The sequence below is a fragment of the Macrobrachium rosenbergii genome, chromosome 14 (genome assembly GCF_040412425.1).
Source record: "Macrobrachium rosenbergii isolate ZJJX-2024 chromosome 14, ASM4041242v1, whole genome shotgun sequence".
In the NCBI taxonomy this organism is placed as follows: domain Eukaryota; kingdom Metazoa; phylum Arthropoda; class Malacostraca; order Decapoda; family Palaemonidae; genus Macrobrachium; species Macrobrachium rosenbergii.
The window spans coordinates 27,087,984-27,108,049 of NC_089754.1; the positions used below are offsets into that span (position 1 = coordinate 27,087,984).

At 36.3% G+C, this 20,066-nt stretch overlaps 1 protein-coding gene across 3 annotated transcripts in view; it reads right to left on the reverse strand.

Annotated features, from left to right (window-relative positions):
• LOC136845831 (steroid hormone receptor ERR2-like) overlaps positions 1-20,066 on the reverse strand; it is a 345,697-nt gene that overhangs the window by 176,901 nt on the left and 148,730 nt on the right. The gene's annotated exons all lie outside the window — the stretch shown is intronic.

Consider the following 20,066-nt stretch of genomic DNA (forward strand, 5'->3'; position numbering starts at 1 on the left):
AATAATTCCATTAGCAAGAACTATTATGAAGCGGGCAAACAATCGTTCAGTGAGCGGGAATTACTACAGGCTTTGATAAGGATAATAGAAAATAAGCAGTACAATTAACTGTTATAACCTTGAAGTAAAGGGGAAACGCTAAGTTTTGTAACATGAACTACAAAAATAACGGCTATGTGAGAGGAAGTAATCATCCCCGTAACAAGAACTGTTAATCTGTCAAGAGAGAAATCGTTTCAGCTATGGAATTACAACAGAATCTTATGCAAGACGTGGCATTGGATTCCTTTCGTTCTTTTCTTAAGAATAAACTGTCACGCGAGTTGGAGAGAAGGGGAGGCATTTCGGTGGCCTTTGACTGAAGAGAAGCCCTCTTCAGATACTGTATTAAATACAGCCGTGCTAACTGACTTTCTTAATGCCAAATATAACTCTACTTCCCCAGCCACTTTTTCTTTTGTATTTAATGATAATGAAATTCACCACCTTTACTGCATTCGGCATATTTGAGTGAATTCACACTATGAAATACTGAAGTAGTGCCGTATATTAGAATATTTGCTCCTGCCAGCTGATCTACTAAATTTGAATTCTGGATTGCCGTACCTCTTCGGAACATTTGTTTGCATGTGAAACGTTAATTTTCTTCCAGTTTTTGACGAGACTGAATTGGCAGGGTGGTTTGCTATCTATTCTACATCGTTCCTTGAACTGAAGACAATCCATCCAGCTCTCGGGTAATCAAGCGAGACCAGGACATTCCACAACTATGCGTTGATCGCCAATCCCGAAATGTTCGGTTTGTGGTCGCTTATTTCCTTCTACCATCAAGCCTTCTTGCACGTTACCAGAAGCGGGACATCTTTTCCCAAAGGGATAGGCCTCATTCATTGTTCCTCCTCTTATTTACTCTTTGAGGCCATGAATACATAAAGTTTTGGGTAGGCAGTCCAGACACCCTTCGCATGCAAAAACATTTAAGCGCACAATGAGAGAGAGAGAGAGAGAGAGAGAGAGAGAGAGAGAGAGAGAGAGAGAGAGAGAGAGAGAGAGAGAGAGAGAGAGAGAAACTCAAGTGTGAAAAAATTATGCCCAGGAATGCTTGACGAGTTGGTTGTAAAACTTAGTGGCCAATGGCCAAGCCACAAAGAAATCATCATAAATAAACATCTTTTTCCATAATCACAACAACAAGGAACAGCTCTGTGAGTGTATGTTAAGAGTCTGGAAGGGTGGAATTGTATGGGCTGTCTGAATGGTGAGAATTTGGAGAATAATGAGGTCCATGAATTCTACCCTAACACATCATGTCCTGTATCTAAATATACAGGAAAGTTTGGATATGAATCTGCTGCTGTTAGCATACCAAAAGCTTTCTGGATACAGGTACTGAGAAACAGAAAGATTACTAGTGTATCTACTACGGCCATCTTTGGGGAAAGAGAACTGTAACATATACAATATAATACAGAAGGTGATTGCACACGTCCCTTTCAGGGCAATGAGTTGTTAGTCCAATGAAAAATCTTCAGAAATAAGTGAAACATCAGCTAAATGAAGGTTGGAATATCACAGAATACCTGCTTCATTACTTGGAAGCCCTTATAATGTCCGGTATTGGGTTACCCAGCCCTATCCCTTGCTTGACAGATAATGAAAAATTGACATGCAAGTACCAGGTAGAACTTTCTCATATAACCCAATGCAACGTGTTCCACACACCAAAAGTAAAGCCTGTAGACAATCGCGTTGCCCTGAACAAGAGACCAACTACACAAAAATATGATCAATCAAAACACTAATATGACCAAGCATGGTTGATATAGATGATACAGAGCTTCAGCGGTTATACAGATCAGTTCTAACGCCCGTGCTTGTGAATTTTCTTGACATGCCATATCAAAAAACTTTTGGAGATGATGATCAAGAGCTGTGTGATGGTCTCAAGTACTGAGATGAACTTCCAGAATTTCTTGATGATGAAAATTAATTTTTTGACGACGCAGTGTAAATCTTGGAACTATTGAAAAGAATACGACAAAAGTGTACATAATGAGAGCAGTGGTTTCGCCTAAAACGTAAGCATATCATTTTTATATATGTATATATATATATATATATATATATATATATATATATATATATATATATATATATATATATATATATGTGTGTGTGTGTGTGTGTGTGTACACACACACACACACACACACACACATATATATATATATATATATATATATATATATATATATATATGTATATATATATATATATATATATATATATATATATATATATATATATATATATATATATATATATATATATATATATATATATATATATATATATATATATATTATATGAAGTACTTATATCGAGAAAATGTAAAGAAAAGTATAAGCTGTATGAGAGCAAGAGGTAAGAACTTATAACAGCATTTATCATATAACACTATGAAAAGTGTTACATGCAAATAAGATGGCAAACAGGAAGGAAAATACTTAATGTATGCAGTCCTGTCCCTCAGTCCAGGTAGTGGGTTAAGTTTCTGCTTAAATTTGGTATTTCCCTGTCTTCCTGTGTTTTGTACAGACCCGACTTCTGCTTCTCTTTGAAACCCATGCCTGTTGTTATGTTTGATCCGTTCTTTAGCTGGTTGTTCATAACTGTAAGGATGAAGTTAATGAAAATCAAAATCCTAAGAAATTTGTCTCTGTCGTGTATCAGCGTATGATGTCACAAGTGGTTTGATGCTGGAAGGCTTCCCCAATGTTAAGGTTTTTCTTCTCTGATGCAGCTTTTCTAGGTTTTTCTAAGAGTCTTGGCCAAGGTACAATAATAATTTGAATCTTCATGGATTCTCCAATTACAGCGTCAGTCTTTATTGCAGACGTTTTCAACACATTATATTTGGTTAATTGAAAGTCTTAGGTTACTAACTCCTGGACGCACCTATAGCTTCTAGACTTATGGATAAAGTTGAGGTGTTGAGTTCGCTCACAGAATGGTTGTTACTTTCACAGTTATCTGAAATTAATATTTTTAATTTTTGTCCTACCTAGGTGTATCCTAATTGTCAATTTTTACGACCGGACATCAGTTTGATAACTTATTTGCTTGCGTATGTAGATGGTAAATGGAGAATATGACGAATTTTCCATCAACTTTCTGGATATCTTTTCAGCTTCCGGTGAAATCGAACATCATTTTCATGGAATGTGACCCACGTCACTAAAAGTTCAAAGTAAAAACTCTAGATATACAAGTATATTGTGAAATTTCATCAAATTTCACTTAACCGTTTTCTCTCTAGATCTGGTACAATATCAATATTAAAAATAAAAATATGAGGTAGAAAATCAATGGGGGAGCATTTCTATGGCAACGCTGATGTAGTATTATATTAAAATTTACAAAATGCTGAGAGCTTGCCTATGTCATCACAACTTTCCTTGTCAAGACTGAAAAGGGAAGTTGTGCAGGCTTCAGAAAGCTCTCTTCATTTTGTAAGGCTTCCTATATTATAGGAAAACAAATCGACTGTGGAATAATTTTTCAATAATAATAATAATAATAATAATAATAATAATAATAATAATAATAATAATAATAATAATAATAATTCGAAAGAATATGGCAGGGCTCCATGAAGCATTAACAACGAATATTTTCGAAGTTCATTCTGATTGAGTGAGGACAAATCACATCCCTCCATGTACACCTGAATATCTTCTGAAAACAAAAGGAACACTCTAAAACCGTTCCCCACCTCAGTTTTCTTTTGATTCATTTATAAAAACTTTCAGATGCAAGATAATATTAAGATCACAAGATCACTTACTTGAAACATTACTTGAAGCATTAAAATGGCATACAGGAAAAAAATAATACTGGCGACAGATTTTCCATATTAAGAGTACAGTAAAAAAAAAATAATCATCGTAGAATTACACAATAGTAATCATAAAATACTCAGGCATACATGAACACGCTTTCTGAACACGTATGCATTCATATAGGGGTTAGTTACGACTGTGTATATACGGTGGTGCATTTCAGCACAGCCTCTGGGTTGTGATATCAGCTTACTCTTGAAACCAAGACAGCAACTAACGCAGGCATTACGTGTTTCTCTCTAAGTGGGGTACCTTTACTAATGAAGGTAAGCCGAAACTTAGTTGCTGTTTGCCGTAGAATGAAAGTAAGTGAGAGTGTACGAATGTGAGCGTGATCGCCGGTGTAGAATCAGCAGACCATGAAGGGTGACTAAAAAACTAAAAAATTGGACAAAAAAATACATTCGTCAGTTGTTTGTGGAGGGAACGAAACAGTGAGTGAACTTACGGCCTGAAACAGCTGCTACTCTTAGTGAACTTAGTGAAATGATGAAGCGGAATAGTAAAACCTCAAATGTAGGGGGTCACTACGCGTTTGTCTGGTACCTACTTTTCTATAGAGCGTTTGTGGCTACACATTCTGCCCGCAATTTTGGTCAGCCAGTTTTGCTGTATTGTAAAAAATGAAGGAAGAAATGACACAGCGAATTTAGCTATAAAAATTAGATGCCTCTAGTGTTTTTTTTTTTCAAGAGCATGCAAGTTTTTATAATAGGAACCATATTAAAGGGAGGTTTAACGACGAAAGTGCTTGAATCCTTCCAAAGGGTTCGTTCGGAACGTTCAGATATTCGAAAGCAGTTGCGCGAGAGGCGTTCATCTGTTACGACCCAGCAAAGTAATCCAGCAATGGCGTCTCCATGCTGCTGCTGCGTCAGGTGGCCAAGTCCAGAGAAAGTTGGGGAGAGAGAGGGGTTTTTGAAGGTTAAGGCCAAAATGAACGGACGGCGCCGGCGGAACATTCCTCGTGCAAAGTGTTGATCTCATCGCGCCATTCTCTTTCTCTTTGACGTGTGTAGATCTGTGGGCGTTCTACCGTGATTGGGGGAATGGCGGTGTGGGAAGTGGGGTTTTAGGATCTAGGTCCTGTCGTGAGGGGAGTCGGTTGGGGAGGGAATCGGAGGAGAAGAGTGGCTGGGGCAAGGCAACGGCGAGAGCAGGCCAGCAGTACCGCTAGGTGGGTCCACATTGTTGCATCACGGAATTTCTTGAAGGTGACTCCTGCGCCCCCTTCGGTTCATCTTGACTTCTTCTTCCTCCTACTGGTACACATTTTGACTCACGCAGAGAGGAGAGGAGAGGAGGGGAGGGGAAGGAAGGGAAGGGAAGGGGGAGGGGAGCTAGGGGGACGCCGCTAACGCATAACGAGTAAAGGCCGCATATGTCCCAGTTATGACGTGCAACATATGCTTCATATGTTTTGTAGACATTTCGTAAACAAAATGATGTATTCTCTCTCTCTCTCTCTCTCTCTCTCTCTCTCTCTCTCTCTCTCTCTCTCTCTCTCTCAGAGTTAAAAAGGAAAGTTGGATTAGAATTTCCACACGTGAACAGAAAAGCATATAGGCATTTAAGTATGCATCATACAATGCATACATATGAATGGAGAAAAATGGCTATTTCAAACAAAAGTACATGAAAAAGATTGACAAGTTATAGCTGCACCTTTCTTACTGCAAAGGCCGGTGGAACGGTTAACCTCACACTTGACTTATCTAAATCCCGATTGAAAAATGGGTTAGCCTCAAGGAAACAAACGTAGTAGCCACTACCACCACACCTCTCGATAAACGGAAAGTAATGCTACTCGGGAAAAGCGGAAACAAGACAGGAATCCGAAAGCTTAGAGGATGACCGTGTTATGAATGGCGATCCTCCTCGTTTCTGTTTCTGACTTATCGTTTCTTCCGCCGTTTTATCACACCTTTGCGGATATACAATTTTTCTATTCTCTCTTATGTACTGTGGATGTACAAGGATTTTAATCGTTCGGAGATGAATGTACAGAAAGTCTGTCTATAAAAGGAGCAATGTACAGTGTTTTATTAAGGAATCAAAATTAATTCTTTCGTTATTCAAGCATTCGAATCTAAAGTAATTAGAGACAATTTCATCATTATTTAAATAAATAGAATATTATGATAGAAGGCCTACAATACTCTTATCATTATTGTTAAATAAAAATTGTCACACACATACACAGGCACACACACATATATACATATATGTATACATATATACATATATATGTATATATCTACACACACACACACATATACATATTATATATATATATATATATATATATATATATATATATATATATATATATATATATATATATATATATATATATATATATATATATATATATATACATTCTCGATGCCTTGCCACAAGTGTATGCTATTTCAAGCAGAAAAACTATTAATAATGTTACTACTACTAATCATAATAATCCGTCAAGCAATCCAGCAAACCGGTGGAAGCCGGGAAGGCCGGCCAAAATCCAGTAAGAATTTTCTAAGGACTTTCCCTAGAATCCTAGACCTTGAAGTCTGGTTGATGTCTAGAGTCCAAGGAATGTGGATTATCCTCACTTGTTTTGTTATTTTGGAGAAGGATATCTGAAGGACTCGTCGAAAGTGATGTCCTGTCGTCGCTAACACCCGTCAAATTGTGATTGCTTTTGCGGTTAATTTAACGTTTATGTTGGTATATATTCCATTCACAGTACATCTGCATTACTATAGCTAAAAGAACATCATCAGCATTATTGGCTAGAGATATTTTTCCTATATGTGTAGTATCTTTTTAGGTGATAACGAATATTTCTAGCTTTTAAATCGCTGAAATTCACTTTCAGCTTCAGATCCCCCCCAAATCTGAATAAACAATGAAATAGTGATATTTTAATGTTTAAGCAACTCTGTTGCGTCAACAATAAATCAGGCTATTTTTGGCATTTCCATAATTTTTGTGAAAGATTTTGGCAATTTAGCCATTCCATTTTCAATCGTTTTATCATCGACATCTTGTACAAAAAAAAAAAAGCAAAAATGTTCAATGAATAATAATTATAAAATTCGTCTTTCAATACCATTTACGAAATCTTGATTCACCTCGCCAAATCATCAGCATTTCAATAACGAGTGGAAATCCCCCTCCGGACAAAAATCAAAAAAAGAAAAAAAGAAAAAAAAAGGTGGCTTTGTATTGAAATCGTACAAAAACAGCAAACAATCAACCCGAACCAAAACACACACAACATTTACTGTTATCGCTTTCGGGTCAACCTAGACCTTTCTCCCAGCGTCGTTTTGAATTCTTGCCAAACCCCATCTCATTAACAATTATAACCCCATTCTCGGTCCCATTCCTTCCCCCCTTCTCAGGTTAGAGAAATCCTCCCCCCACCATGAACTCGAGTCTACAACCTCCTCCTCCTCCTCCTCCTCCTCCCCACCCCCCACTCCTCATTTTCCTACAGGTTCTCCTGCCGGTCGTCTCGTCATTTCCTCATGAACAAGGAATTGAGGTCACGGTCATAGAAAGTCACTCTTCAACGCAGTATGCAATCCCCCCCCTCCCCTCACCTCCTTGCATCACACCCTCCCCACCCCTGCAACTAAACACCACCTGCCTAGCACTCACTTTTTCTTAAGAAACCGAGACGAGAAAAGAGAAATTCAATGAATCTCTTTCTGAATTACGAAAGCGAATTTCTTTTCCCTATTTTTCTCGTTTGTGTTGTTGGCCCAAAAGAGAACAAACAAATGTGAATGCTTTTTTCCCACTTCCTGATTGTTGCACAACATTTTCTGGGCTCGTTTTCGAAATGCCCTTCCACCTGCAATTCATTTAGCTGACAAGCCAAATGGATAATCCACCTGGAGAACAGAATAAAATACATGATAGAATTTAGGCCTAAGTCCAAGCGCTGGGACCTATGAGGTCATTCAGCGCTGAAAGGGAAATTGACAGTATGAAAGTCTGAAAGGTGTAGCAGGAGGAAAACCTCGCAGTTGCACTACGAAACAATTGTTATAGGGAGGGTGGAAAGTCAGATGGAGGAAAGAGAATATGAACGGTGGTACAGTAAAAGGTAGCAGCTAGGGCCGAAGGGACGCTGCAGAGACCCTTAAGTAATGCCTACAGTGCACCAATTGAGGTGCACTGACGGCACTAACCGCGGCGCGCCCTCCCCCGGAACTTGTAGAATAGATATTTAAGGCACGATATACGAAGCGCTCGCGGGAAAAGGTGAAAGGAAAGATGGCAAGCCCTGAGCTTGCGTCTTTATTTCAAGGTATGATATAGATGATCTTTCCCTGCTTAACGGAATCTGTCTTGTGCACGCAACTCTTAACATATCATAAACATACCAATAATCCTTAATCTTTATTAAATATCTATAATGCCAATTACTCTTAATCTCTGTGAAATACCTGTATTAATTCGAAGTGGTAACCACTACAGTATGAAACAAAAACAAGCAAAAGGAAGAATGGAAAAGGCTGAAAGGGAATGTGAGAGACAATACCGATGATAGCGAAGGTAATTATTCTCTACGCAGTCAAACTCAATTGTGTGAGTTCTTCCTTAAACAAACCTACCTATCATAATCACCAGAAAAACCGTAAGTTCAAATAACCTTGAAAAATGCGCATAATAAAAAGGGAAAGGCAAATATAGAAAGAGAACGATACAGACACTTCCATCAAAAATGAAACACAAAAAGAGAGAAAGATGCAAGGAAGCAGCAGAGCAAATAAGAATACACGAGGTCTCAAAAAATACATAATTAGTTGGAAGCTGAAGAGACAGTGGCAGGCTAATTATGCAGGTACACAAGTCATAACTCAAATGTGCAAGGTGTGAGGTTGCGCAAGTGCTACTTTCTTTTTCATCTTCATTTTCTTGTTTCCCAGAAATTATTGAGAATCTTGAGAACTTTCTTTCCTACTTTTCAGCATTTTTGTATATATATATATATATATATATATATATATATATATATATATATATATATATATATATATATATATATATATATATAATATATAATATATATATAATATACATATATATATACATAATATTTATACAGTATATACAATCATCTATAGCTCTGTTCACTGCTATTTTCATTTTTAGTTTACTATATACTCTGTTACCATTCATTTTAATGTTGTGTATGTATTTTTAAAAGTTGTTCATTCCTTTAATCTTGATGTTGTATTATTTTGTAAATGTTGTAAGAATAATTTTCAGCTTTTTCAATTCTTAATTTTTAGTTTTAGTTTTTATAATTTTACAAGGAATTTTATGTTTCATTTTAACAGCCCTGATGATGTAATTAAATGGACAATTACGAAACGTTGGAATAAAGACAGCTTGTACATCTGTGTGTGTCCTCTTCCCATTACCGATATATGGATTTACTACTGACTCCTTACAATAAGATATATATATATATATATATATATATATATATATATATATATATATATATATATATACATATACATTATATTTATATATATATACATTATATAATACATTATATGTGTGTGTGTGTGTGTTTAACAATTTTCATATGGTTTTCGATGCTTCCCCGTCACTCTTCTCTATTGTGGTTTCAAGTGAACGTTTCTTAGATTCTAGGAAACTGGTCTCAACATCAGGTGAAGTTTTTTGTGATTATCAGTATCTTCATACTCAATATAAATTGTACTTATTATTATTATTATTCAGTAGATGAAAGATAATCACATGGAACAAGCCCGCAGGGGCCACTGACTTGAAATTCAAGCTTCCAAAGAATGTGGTGTTCATTAGGCAGAAGCAAGAGGAAGTAAAAAGAAATACAGAAAGAAGAGATATCACTTATTAAAAAAGAAAAATAAATTAACAAATAGATAGAAATGTATTAAAATGCAAGAAGAACAGTATTCGAGTAGTAATGCATTGCATTTTCGCTTGAACTTCTGAAATTCCAACTGCACGACACCTGAATAAGCAGTCAAGAAATGATTTCTTTTTGGTTATTCTAAATAATCTTTATGATTAATTCGAAATAAACATGTCAGTAGTTTTGGATAAGCTTTATACGTAATTTAGAATATACCTCTTCGTTATTCTAAAACAGCTTTAAACCTAGCCTAGAATATATCTGTCGGTGATTCGGGGGAAAGCTCTGTTTTCAATTTCTAATATACTTTCTCCTCGTGTCGAGCAAACTTTCCTCAAGTTTACGACTGAACGTTACGCGTCTATTCAAACAAGCTTGTGCAGGCTTTCGAACTAACTTACCGTAATGTCGAAGAAAGGTTCACAAGAACTCGAGGATTATTCTCTAAGAATAAAAATCCGGGGTTTTGAAGAAGTGCGAGTAATCCCTAGTGTTTTCCTTTTTGTAATTTAAGCACCTCAGAACTTTCATTACGTTTTTCGTTATCATATGTAATGTTTCATTTTCTACTACACTTATCATCTGGTCAATTACAACTTCTGCTTTTATCGGTTCTTTCATGACCTCTATTTACTGTACAAAACGCTCTTGTGATGTCCAACTTTAACACGTCTTTTCGAGCCTTTTTTTATTTAAATTCGAGTAACCGTTCAGTCACCTTAAATAGGCTTCCATAGTAAATAAAAAAAGCATTAGTTTCCTTTATTTTGAACAAACTTTTTATCTTTTATCTGTTAACAGTATGCTCCAGAACAAATAAGCTCCCAAACTGTCGACTTCTAATTCACTCTGATTTATAATTTTCCTCTTTTCTCAACTTTCTCACTTAGATCGCTGTAGATTTCAAATCTGATTTGTATCTTACCAGCGTGCAGCGGAGAGAAACTTAATTCAGATATATCAGGATAAATGTCATTATTTGTTTATTTACTTTAATGTTTGTTCAATATTGCTTGGGTTTTGACGCAAAATGACGAATAAAATGCTCCAAAATGTCAGTTCTTTTGAGGAGGCAATTTCTTGCGAGATATTTTTTTTTTTGGTATTTTGTTGGTTTTTTCCTGGTAGTTGAAAAATGTCTTATTCTTGTGTTTCTTAAAATAACTGAAATAAACAACTCTGAAATAAATAAAACTATTCTAACTTGCTAAGTGTTCCTATAATGGACAACTGCCAGAGCATCTGTCCATTTAGAGGATGAGAAACTTTGCCGAAACAATGGACCAAAAAACCACGTTGACGTCAGCCACGTTCGCGTGTTTTCCGGTTCTAAACTTCAGGAGCAAGTAGGAAAGTCTCGGCTCGAGGTGGGCCCGCGAGTAGCAGCCATTCAAGACCTAGTGTGGCTGGCTTCCTGTCTCTACCATTCAAACTACTCTTAAGGCCGTTATGAGGGAGACTTATTACATCGGGTGGTGCAGAAGAGAAGGATGAAGCCCATTCATTGGTTCTTGATGTTTGTTTGCTCAATAAAGTCTTTGTAAAGTACTACAGATGGATGCCACACTTTGCTTACTTCTTTAGTGACAACAGCTGGGCCACAGCACTCTGGTAATCTGTGGCAGGGAATTCAGTTATCCGAAAGATAGTGCATTTTGAGTCGATGTCTTTAAAGGGTGTTAGTGCTGTTGAGCATCTCGATCCATACTTCCTCAATGTGAGAATGTTTTGTAGGGATGATACTTATGGTGTCCACAGTCTAAAGGAAGGAGACAGCAATCTCTTCAAGAGGATTTACTACAACGTTGATCTCACGGCACAATACTGATTAAGTGCTTGCTGTAGTTCAATATAATCATGCTCTAGTATGGCCAGAGTGCCTTAGACATGAAGATTAGGCAGCAGCATTGCTGCACAATAAGTTGACATCATGTATATCATGGGAGCACATGTAGGCATTGTACTAACTGCTCCTGCATTCTCCTGTAGTGGATTTTTTACGACCATCATGTAGTTCGCCTTTTCCACATGTTTGCAGACCAGAGCATTTTTCGTTAAAAATTTCCTCCCAGCCTTCACCTAAAACCAAAATATGTTGTAAAGTTTCAGGTTATCCTGGCTGGAACCATGTTCACAGTGAGACTGACTTGCACTGGCAGGGTGAAGGAAGCAGAGGGTTAATGCCAGTTCCATGCATAAAATATTGTTGAGACTTCCTGACATGGAAGCAGCAGGTTCCTATTTGCATGTCCTTGCCCGAGACTTCCTGACATGGAAGCAGCAGGTTCCTATTTGCATGTCCTTGCCCCTAAGTATAAATATCATTAAAGAATGTATGGTGTAGATTAAGGGTAGTCAAGGTGACTTGAGTGATAGTGGCCATAGGATGTAGGAGTGTTAGCAGTGTAGCCCATTTTGTCAACATGAGGCTTGTATTTTAGCTGTGTTTTGTCCTTACTGATGCTTTTGGTGGAGGGCTTTCATATGCATGAAGGTGCAGTGCTGGCCACAACAGTTGTGGCACTAATTCTGCTCAGAGCACTCTGAGGAATGTTGGATTCCTTCAAGACATGAAATAAAGACTGAGTCTGAAGACTTGATTGTAAGGCTTTCATGGGAAGCTCATTTGTGGTATACCTTACCACTGTGATTGGTGTGACAAAAGCAACTTTGAGGATTGTACTGCAGGTAGGATATGAACTGGCTGTGACGCTGCACTGTGTGCTTGCATGAAGCACCGCTTGTCAAGGCCACAGTTGAGGATAGGTTGGCTTGTGGGGCATGCATGATTTGCAGGTTGTGTATGGTTCATAGTGTACATGCAATGCACATGGTTGTTCTTCATGAACACTGAAAGCTGGTGTCATAACTGATATGTTACAAACCATTAGTTGCATTGCATTCAGGGTTCTGTGGTACAGATTGAATTCCTTTATTTCCCTCTTGGTGGTATTCCACATTTTATAACTGTTGCACAGGAACATCAATTTCCATGCAAAAAACAACTAGGAATTATTTTTCTCTCACCTGCCTGGTCAAACAACTGATAGTTAAAATTGTGCCTCAGATGCGGCATGCTCAGTAGCTAGCACTGCAGGTGAGGTTGCAAATGGTTTTAACTGGCATACTGGTCCTAAAAATCAACTGCAGTGCCATAGTTCTTGCCACATGTTAATAAGGTACTGCCCTTCAAGCAGCAGAGCAGTTGGGTGTATTTGAAAATAACTGAAATGTAATTCTAGTCATGGATGGTTACCTTGAAACTGAACAAGAATGTAGCCCATATGTAAATTTTCCTCTTGTAGGCAATGATGATTGCTTTTGGTAAATTCAAAGGCTACAAGGTATTGTTGCTAACACTGCAATCTACATCAGAAGCCTGCTGACTGGCTTTAGATATAAGGTTCCTGGGGATTGCCAGCAACTCCTTGTCTTCATGAACAGCACTGGTTTCTTCATTGTCCAGAGAATAGTAGCATGAGTCAGTTCATTTATTGATGACAGATGTCTCTTTCTCACAACATCTACCCAAGACATTATGAAGGAGTTCCTTAGGGCTTTTGTTTGGGGTAGTTTATTATCAAACCTCCACTAGGCCTAGGGTGGCATCTGCCATTTGCTAATGGCATGAGGGTTTATTTTCAATTTGTTAGGCTGGTGATTTACATGTTGACATCTTAGTTGATTTCTATGATGGTAAATATGATTATTGTTTAAGATGTAACTGTTCATTCCTGCAGAGAGCAAAGAGAAACTGAAGAGAAGGGGGAAAAGTCAGTAAACTTGTGTAATGTGGCGATCATCAAAAAGAGAAGGAGCGAACTTAAAACACTGATATATTGGAAGAGAAAGAGAGAAGCAACTAAAGATGAATGAAGTACAAGGAACCATTAGGTAACTGTTAAACTAAAAAGAAACTGACTGAAATTCACTGGGTAAACCCATGTGTGAGCTATGGCTTAACAAGAACTTGAGTTTGTGCTGCACAACTGGTATACAAAAAAACTAATAGCGGATGAAAATAGATAGTTAGTCCCAAGGCCTGCTAATCTGCATCACATGTTCACTAGATTCCCATTTAAAGTACATGTATGTGAGTAAAGAATATGAGAATTCTTCAAAGATAAATATTCAAGACTGTTTAAGGAGAAAAGCAAAAATGCTTAAGGCACCCAATTAAAAAATATCACACAGAAGCTAAAGCCCTTCCTAGATCTGGCCCACTGAATGGCAGTACAGGCTACTATTGTTTTATAAGAACACCAAAGTTTCTTGTGGCAAACAGCCACTTACCATTTCTGGTTTCCTTTCTGGGCTGAACAATCCAATGACATTTTGTATTAATTATTAAGCGAATCCAAGAGAAGTAAAAGGTGTATATGTCTTAAAAATTTTTCAAAGGATGACGAAGAATCCACACCTGATGTCCAGGTAAGACTGCAATCTCTGGTTCATAATCCTCCTCAGTGACGTCAAGACCCATTATTGTTTAAGTGGTGTTACTCTTCCAGTAACTGAGAGAATGAGAGGGAAAGCAAACAAAGTTTACAGAACTGTATGGCGGGGTCATTCACGCTCAGACTTGTCCCCAGACATGTCAAAAGGGGAGGAGCGTCGAAAGAAATGACACGGCCATTGATGTTAAGACCCGATCTGTGTGCTGTAAACTGCTCATTTGCTTCTTGGACGTGCTAGAGTGATGGCCGAGGTGCTATCCAACAGCGAATTGGAAACTATGGCAATTTGTGCTATAGTAATCTCCATTCACGCACGGATACTTATTTCAACCATAGAACACCCGCGTCTCACAGTGAATGGGCTATTTATACCTAATTTTGAACAGGTTGCTGCGCTTTATCTGTGCGACAGTCTGTATCGACTAAAAACAACCACATTCACGTACCAACGTCCAACGCTGCGCCCACAATTCTACAAATCTTAAGACCGGTGCTGAGTGTGAAAGGGGTTGGGGGGGCTTTTAAGACACCTGTCTGAAGCCACATGTGAGATTGGGCACTGGCTGAAACTTAACATGCTGATGTGCCAAGAGTGTACAATTACATGAAGATATCAACAAATATTGTCAAAAGAGTAACTTAGCGAATAAGAAAAAATAGCATCAACAAATACTGTCAATGGAGTAACTCAGTAAATGAAAAAGATACAAATATAGGGTAAATTTAGAAGTAGGAAATATACCTTTACAAACTGCATATTTCTAAATCTATGAACGCACACACAAAAGAAAACGTGAATTCTCGAGCCTGATTATAGAAACTGAGAATAGAAAAGTGCAATAAACAAACACACCCATGATTACTAGTCCCTTAAGGGAAGTTTTCCCAGATGAGACCAAGCTACAACAAAAAGGTGGAAAATCCTGAATGATCGAAAGAATAGCCGAACAGACATTTAGCAAGAAAACTGCGCTAATCTAAACACAGCTGACACAACTCAGTGGAGAAATTAACACAGCAATATTTAAAGGCACGGCACAACAACAGAGGTTTTAGTTTAAAGGAAAATAAACGCATGCATTGATCGGTGATTCTTCCCAAGTTTTACCCAAAATTAGCAGATTACTGCTGATAAAATAATGCTTTCCAAATTCATGAAACGGTGGCCATGCCTAACATAAGTAAAAACTGCAACTGAAGGGGATGGAAAATTTCCTTAACTAATCAATAAAAAAAAAATCACATATGATATACTACTACCTAATTAGTCTGTCCTAATAGTTCTTTATAAATTGACCAGGAAAGAACAAAACTGTACTTTGCAACCTCACAAGGCACGTTTAAAATTGTGTTTTATTTTACAATCAGCATGTGTACAACTGTTCGAAACTTAAGACGATAAGAAGAAAGTTAGGTCTAGCCTAACAAGCAATGATGAATTGAGCACAAACCTAACAGTGTAGGCGTAAAAAAAAAGCACAGAAATCATGTACCAAAATCTTGACTAAATTTAACTGAAAAATCTACAAACTGTGAAGATTTTCAATATTTCCTACCCACAGCGCAACACCTGCGTAATTTGAATCTAAAAGCTCAGTGCCTAGTAACTGCATACCAAAAGCCTAATTTCAAGCCATTTGATTACTTGGCTTCAAAGACATCTGTTCTACAAAGGCAGAGGCATGCATTATGGGAACTTCTTAAAAATTCAGAAGCAATTTCCTAATGTATCATATTCAAAATCCTAAACAGCTATAGACAAATTTAGGCACCCTAAGATATAAGCACGGGAAAGATAGTTTGCCCATCAACAGGTTTATGAACGCTTCCCCTGGATATCAAGGATGCGGTTGTCAGCTGTGTTTATATCAAATTTCAATATTTACCCTGAACATTCAAAAGAAGTGGGGAGGGGGTCAGCTTCATCACTGAAGAATGCTCGCCAAACATGAAGCTTAACCCGCAGAGTTCATTATAGCCAAGGTTAAATTCTGTTTGAACTTTGCTCTCTTGAAGACCAAAAGTTACATCCGTTTCTCTCCCTTAATTTAACCAACTGACAGTCACGGGGCCGGTCTCAAATATTATTTTCGTTAAAATGCCACATATACTGTATGGCTTCACCATTTCGTTAGACTGTCACATATATGACTTCATCATTTCGTTAGAATGCCACATATATGACTTCATCATTTCGTTAGAATGCCACATATATGGCTTCATCATTTCGTTAGAATGCCACATATATGGCTTCATCATTTCGTTAGAATGCCACATATATGGCTTCATCATTTCGTTAGAATGCCACAAATATGGCTTCATCATTTCGTTAGAATGCCACATATGTGACTTCATCATTTCGTTAGAATGCCACATATATGACTTCATCATTTCGTTAGAATGCCACATATATGGCTTCATCATTTCGTTAGAATGCCACATATATGGCTTCATCATTTCGTTAGAATGCCACATATATGACTTCATCATTTCGTTAGAAAGCACACATATATGACTTCATCATTTCGTTAGAATGCCACATATATGACTTCATTTCGTTAGAATGCCACGTATATGACTTCATCATTTCATTAGAATGCCCACATATATGACTTCATCATTTCGTTAGAATGCCACTTATATGACTTCATCATTTCGTTAGAATGCCCACATATATGACTTCATCATTTCGTTAGAATGCCCACATATATGACTTCATCATTTCGTTAGAATGCCCACATATATGGCTTCATCATTTCGTTAGAATGCCACATATATGGCTTCATTATTTCGTTAAATGCCCACATAAATGACTTCATCATTTCGTTATAATGCCACTTACAGTATATGACTTCATCATTTCGTTAGAATGCCACGTATATGACTTCACCATTTCGTTAGAATGACACAAATTAACAGACACATGCACAAACAAGAAAACTGACAAGGAAACAGGACCACTTACATAATCTTACTGCTGTTCGTACAAAGACTGATCTGATCCCTTGTCTGCAGCCGTCAGATATGGCCATCTGTCTAGATTTATGAGCTAGAACCCTTTTCAGGCGAGCGTGAGTCTTTTTTCAACTTTTCATCTGGGAAGTGCATATATATATATATGTATATATATATATATATATATATATATATATATATATATATATATATATATATATATATATATATATATATATATATATATTTTACACATGTAAAGTGCTAATGGGCATGAGGCATTATAACTCAGGCAACAACTTTCCAATTTACAGCTCCTCTTCCGATCTGTTCTGCCTATATATATATATATATATATATATATATATATATATATATATATATATATATATATATATATATATATATATATATATATATATATATATATATATCGTGTATGTATGCATGTGTATATAATATATATACATATATATAAAATTTAATGGTTAATTCACCTAATTTCCATGACTTCCTCATCTTGCCTATACTTATCACTCAAGGCCTTCAATCCGAAAGGTAAACAAATGAAATTCGAACTCACGCACGGTAGTAACCCACCAAGCTACAATGAATGATGAGATTTCATTTCAGGCCATCTGTAAATGTATCTGTCAAATACAGGTATACTTACCAAAGCTGAAATAGAAACAACCTCACTATGTAACAAGGTGCTAAAGTGGTTCATGTTTTGTAGTTATACATTTATACTGTATATATATATGTGTGTGTGTGTGTATATATATACAGATACATACATATATATATATATATATATATATATATATATATATATATATATATATATATATATATATATATAGAGAGAGAGAGAGAGAGAGAGAGAGAGAGAGAGAGAGAGAGAGAGAGAGAGAGAGAGAGAGAGAGAGAGAGAGAGAGCATTTACTTATCTACCAGATACACGTATTTTTAATAGCCACAATAGCCCCTTAACTTCTCGATTGGAAATAAAACCTTGTGCCTCTGTAAATTTTTAAAAGTACGCGGCAGGGGACTGTTCTTTCTTAGCCTTTGTTTTACATTCCTTAATTTGTTAAAAAGTGCGGAAAGATTTATTAGAAAAGATAATCATACTAATGGTCTTCGCCGTCATTTATATATAATATAACTTTACTAAATAATGACTGTGTTCTCTCCTTTATACTGTTACTTTTACTTTTTAACTAGTTCTATCAAATTTTGTATGAATAATGTACTTTTCTTTCATTGTTTTTCTTCTCTTCTATTATTGGCGTTTAGTCAATAAATCAGGCGCTGATGAATACATTCAACAGCGAGAGCGCATTGCAAAAGATCTACAAAATACTGCAGTCCCTATTATGAAAGCATCATAAACCTTGCAAAGAAACAGATATTAGCCGATTAATGATTATTGATTAACTATCTGGCATCGAAATATGGCACAAATTAAAAAAAAAAAGTCATCATTCATTATTCATAATACACTGTGCTTCGAAACTTAGGGTGAAGTGAATAAAACATATCTGGCACCTTAGATACTATCTACTCGAGATCAGCGAGTTGCCTGGCCCAAGTAAAAACCACTTTATTTAAGTTCTTTATGAAGTTTGTGAATACTTATGCACATACGTACATTCACGCTTAAACAGAAACTTTTTTTTCTCACAAACACAAACACACAACAACACAACATATATTTTTATGTAGCAAGCACATGTATATGTTTATATATATGTATATATATATATATATATATATATATATATATATATATATATATATATATATATATATATATATATATATATATATATATATATATATATATATATATACATATATATGAACATATGTGTGTGTATATATATATATATATATATATATATGTATGTATGTATGTATGTATATATATATATATATATATATAGGTGTATATATACATACAGGTGTATATATATATATATATATATATATATAATTCTAAACATATGTGTTAATATCGTTGGTCTATTGGTAATTTATTCTTCCTTTGATTTAAAAACGAGTCGACTAATCTTCATGTCACTTAAACCATAACTTTCTGAAAGCTGTCTTGCCAGTGATGATTTATTTCATCCAGAGTAGAGAGTAGTGCCGTTCTTTATGCTTTACACTGGGGCCAGGTCATCGGCATCTCTGATGTGAGATCAATTATCCTTTTTCTACTTATATGTAGTGATGGCTTACTGCTGTGGACAGCAAGTAACACCTGGATAACAACATATGTCACAAGTGGTATGACTTAGTGGGGAAAAGTAGTCGCAAAAATGAGGCCGAAGTGGGTCACAATGAAGAGTATAGTTTATGCACACAGGTGCATATATAATTGAGGTAAGCGTATGTACTGGTTTTAAAAATTATATTTTTCACCAGTACGTTCGTGGTGGAAAAACTGGTATTTGTTTAAGTGTGAAAAATAACTCTGTCTATATAGATAAAATTATACATCAAACCTATGAATTATGAATTATAAAATAACTTCGACCCAGCCTAAACTGATGATGCAATCTTTTTAAATCCTAAGTTGGTTTGTATGCCTAATAGATAACATCCTCTAGGTCGTGCATATCTTTACCCCACTATATAAAACGCAAAGTATGACACAGTCGGCGGAAAGTATATTCAACCTGAAGACTTGCCGTTGTCCAACCCAGGGTCAGCCAACCAATCTCGCCAAAATGAAAATACCTAGATCCGAGTTGCGGATCAGATCAGGGCGTGTGGTCTCAACCCTTTCTTTAATTCCTGTCATTTTTTATGCTTAGGGTCCACCAGTTT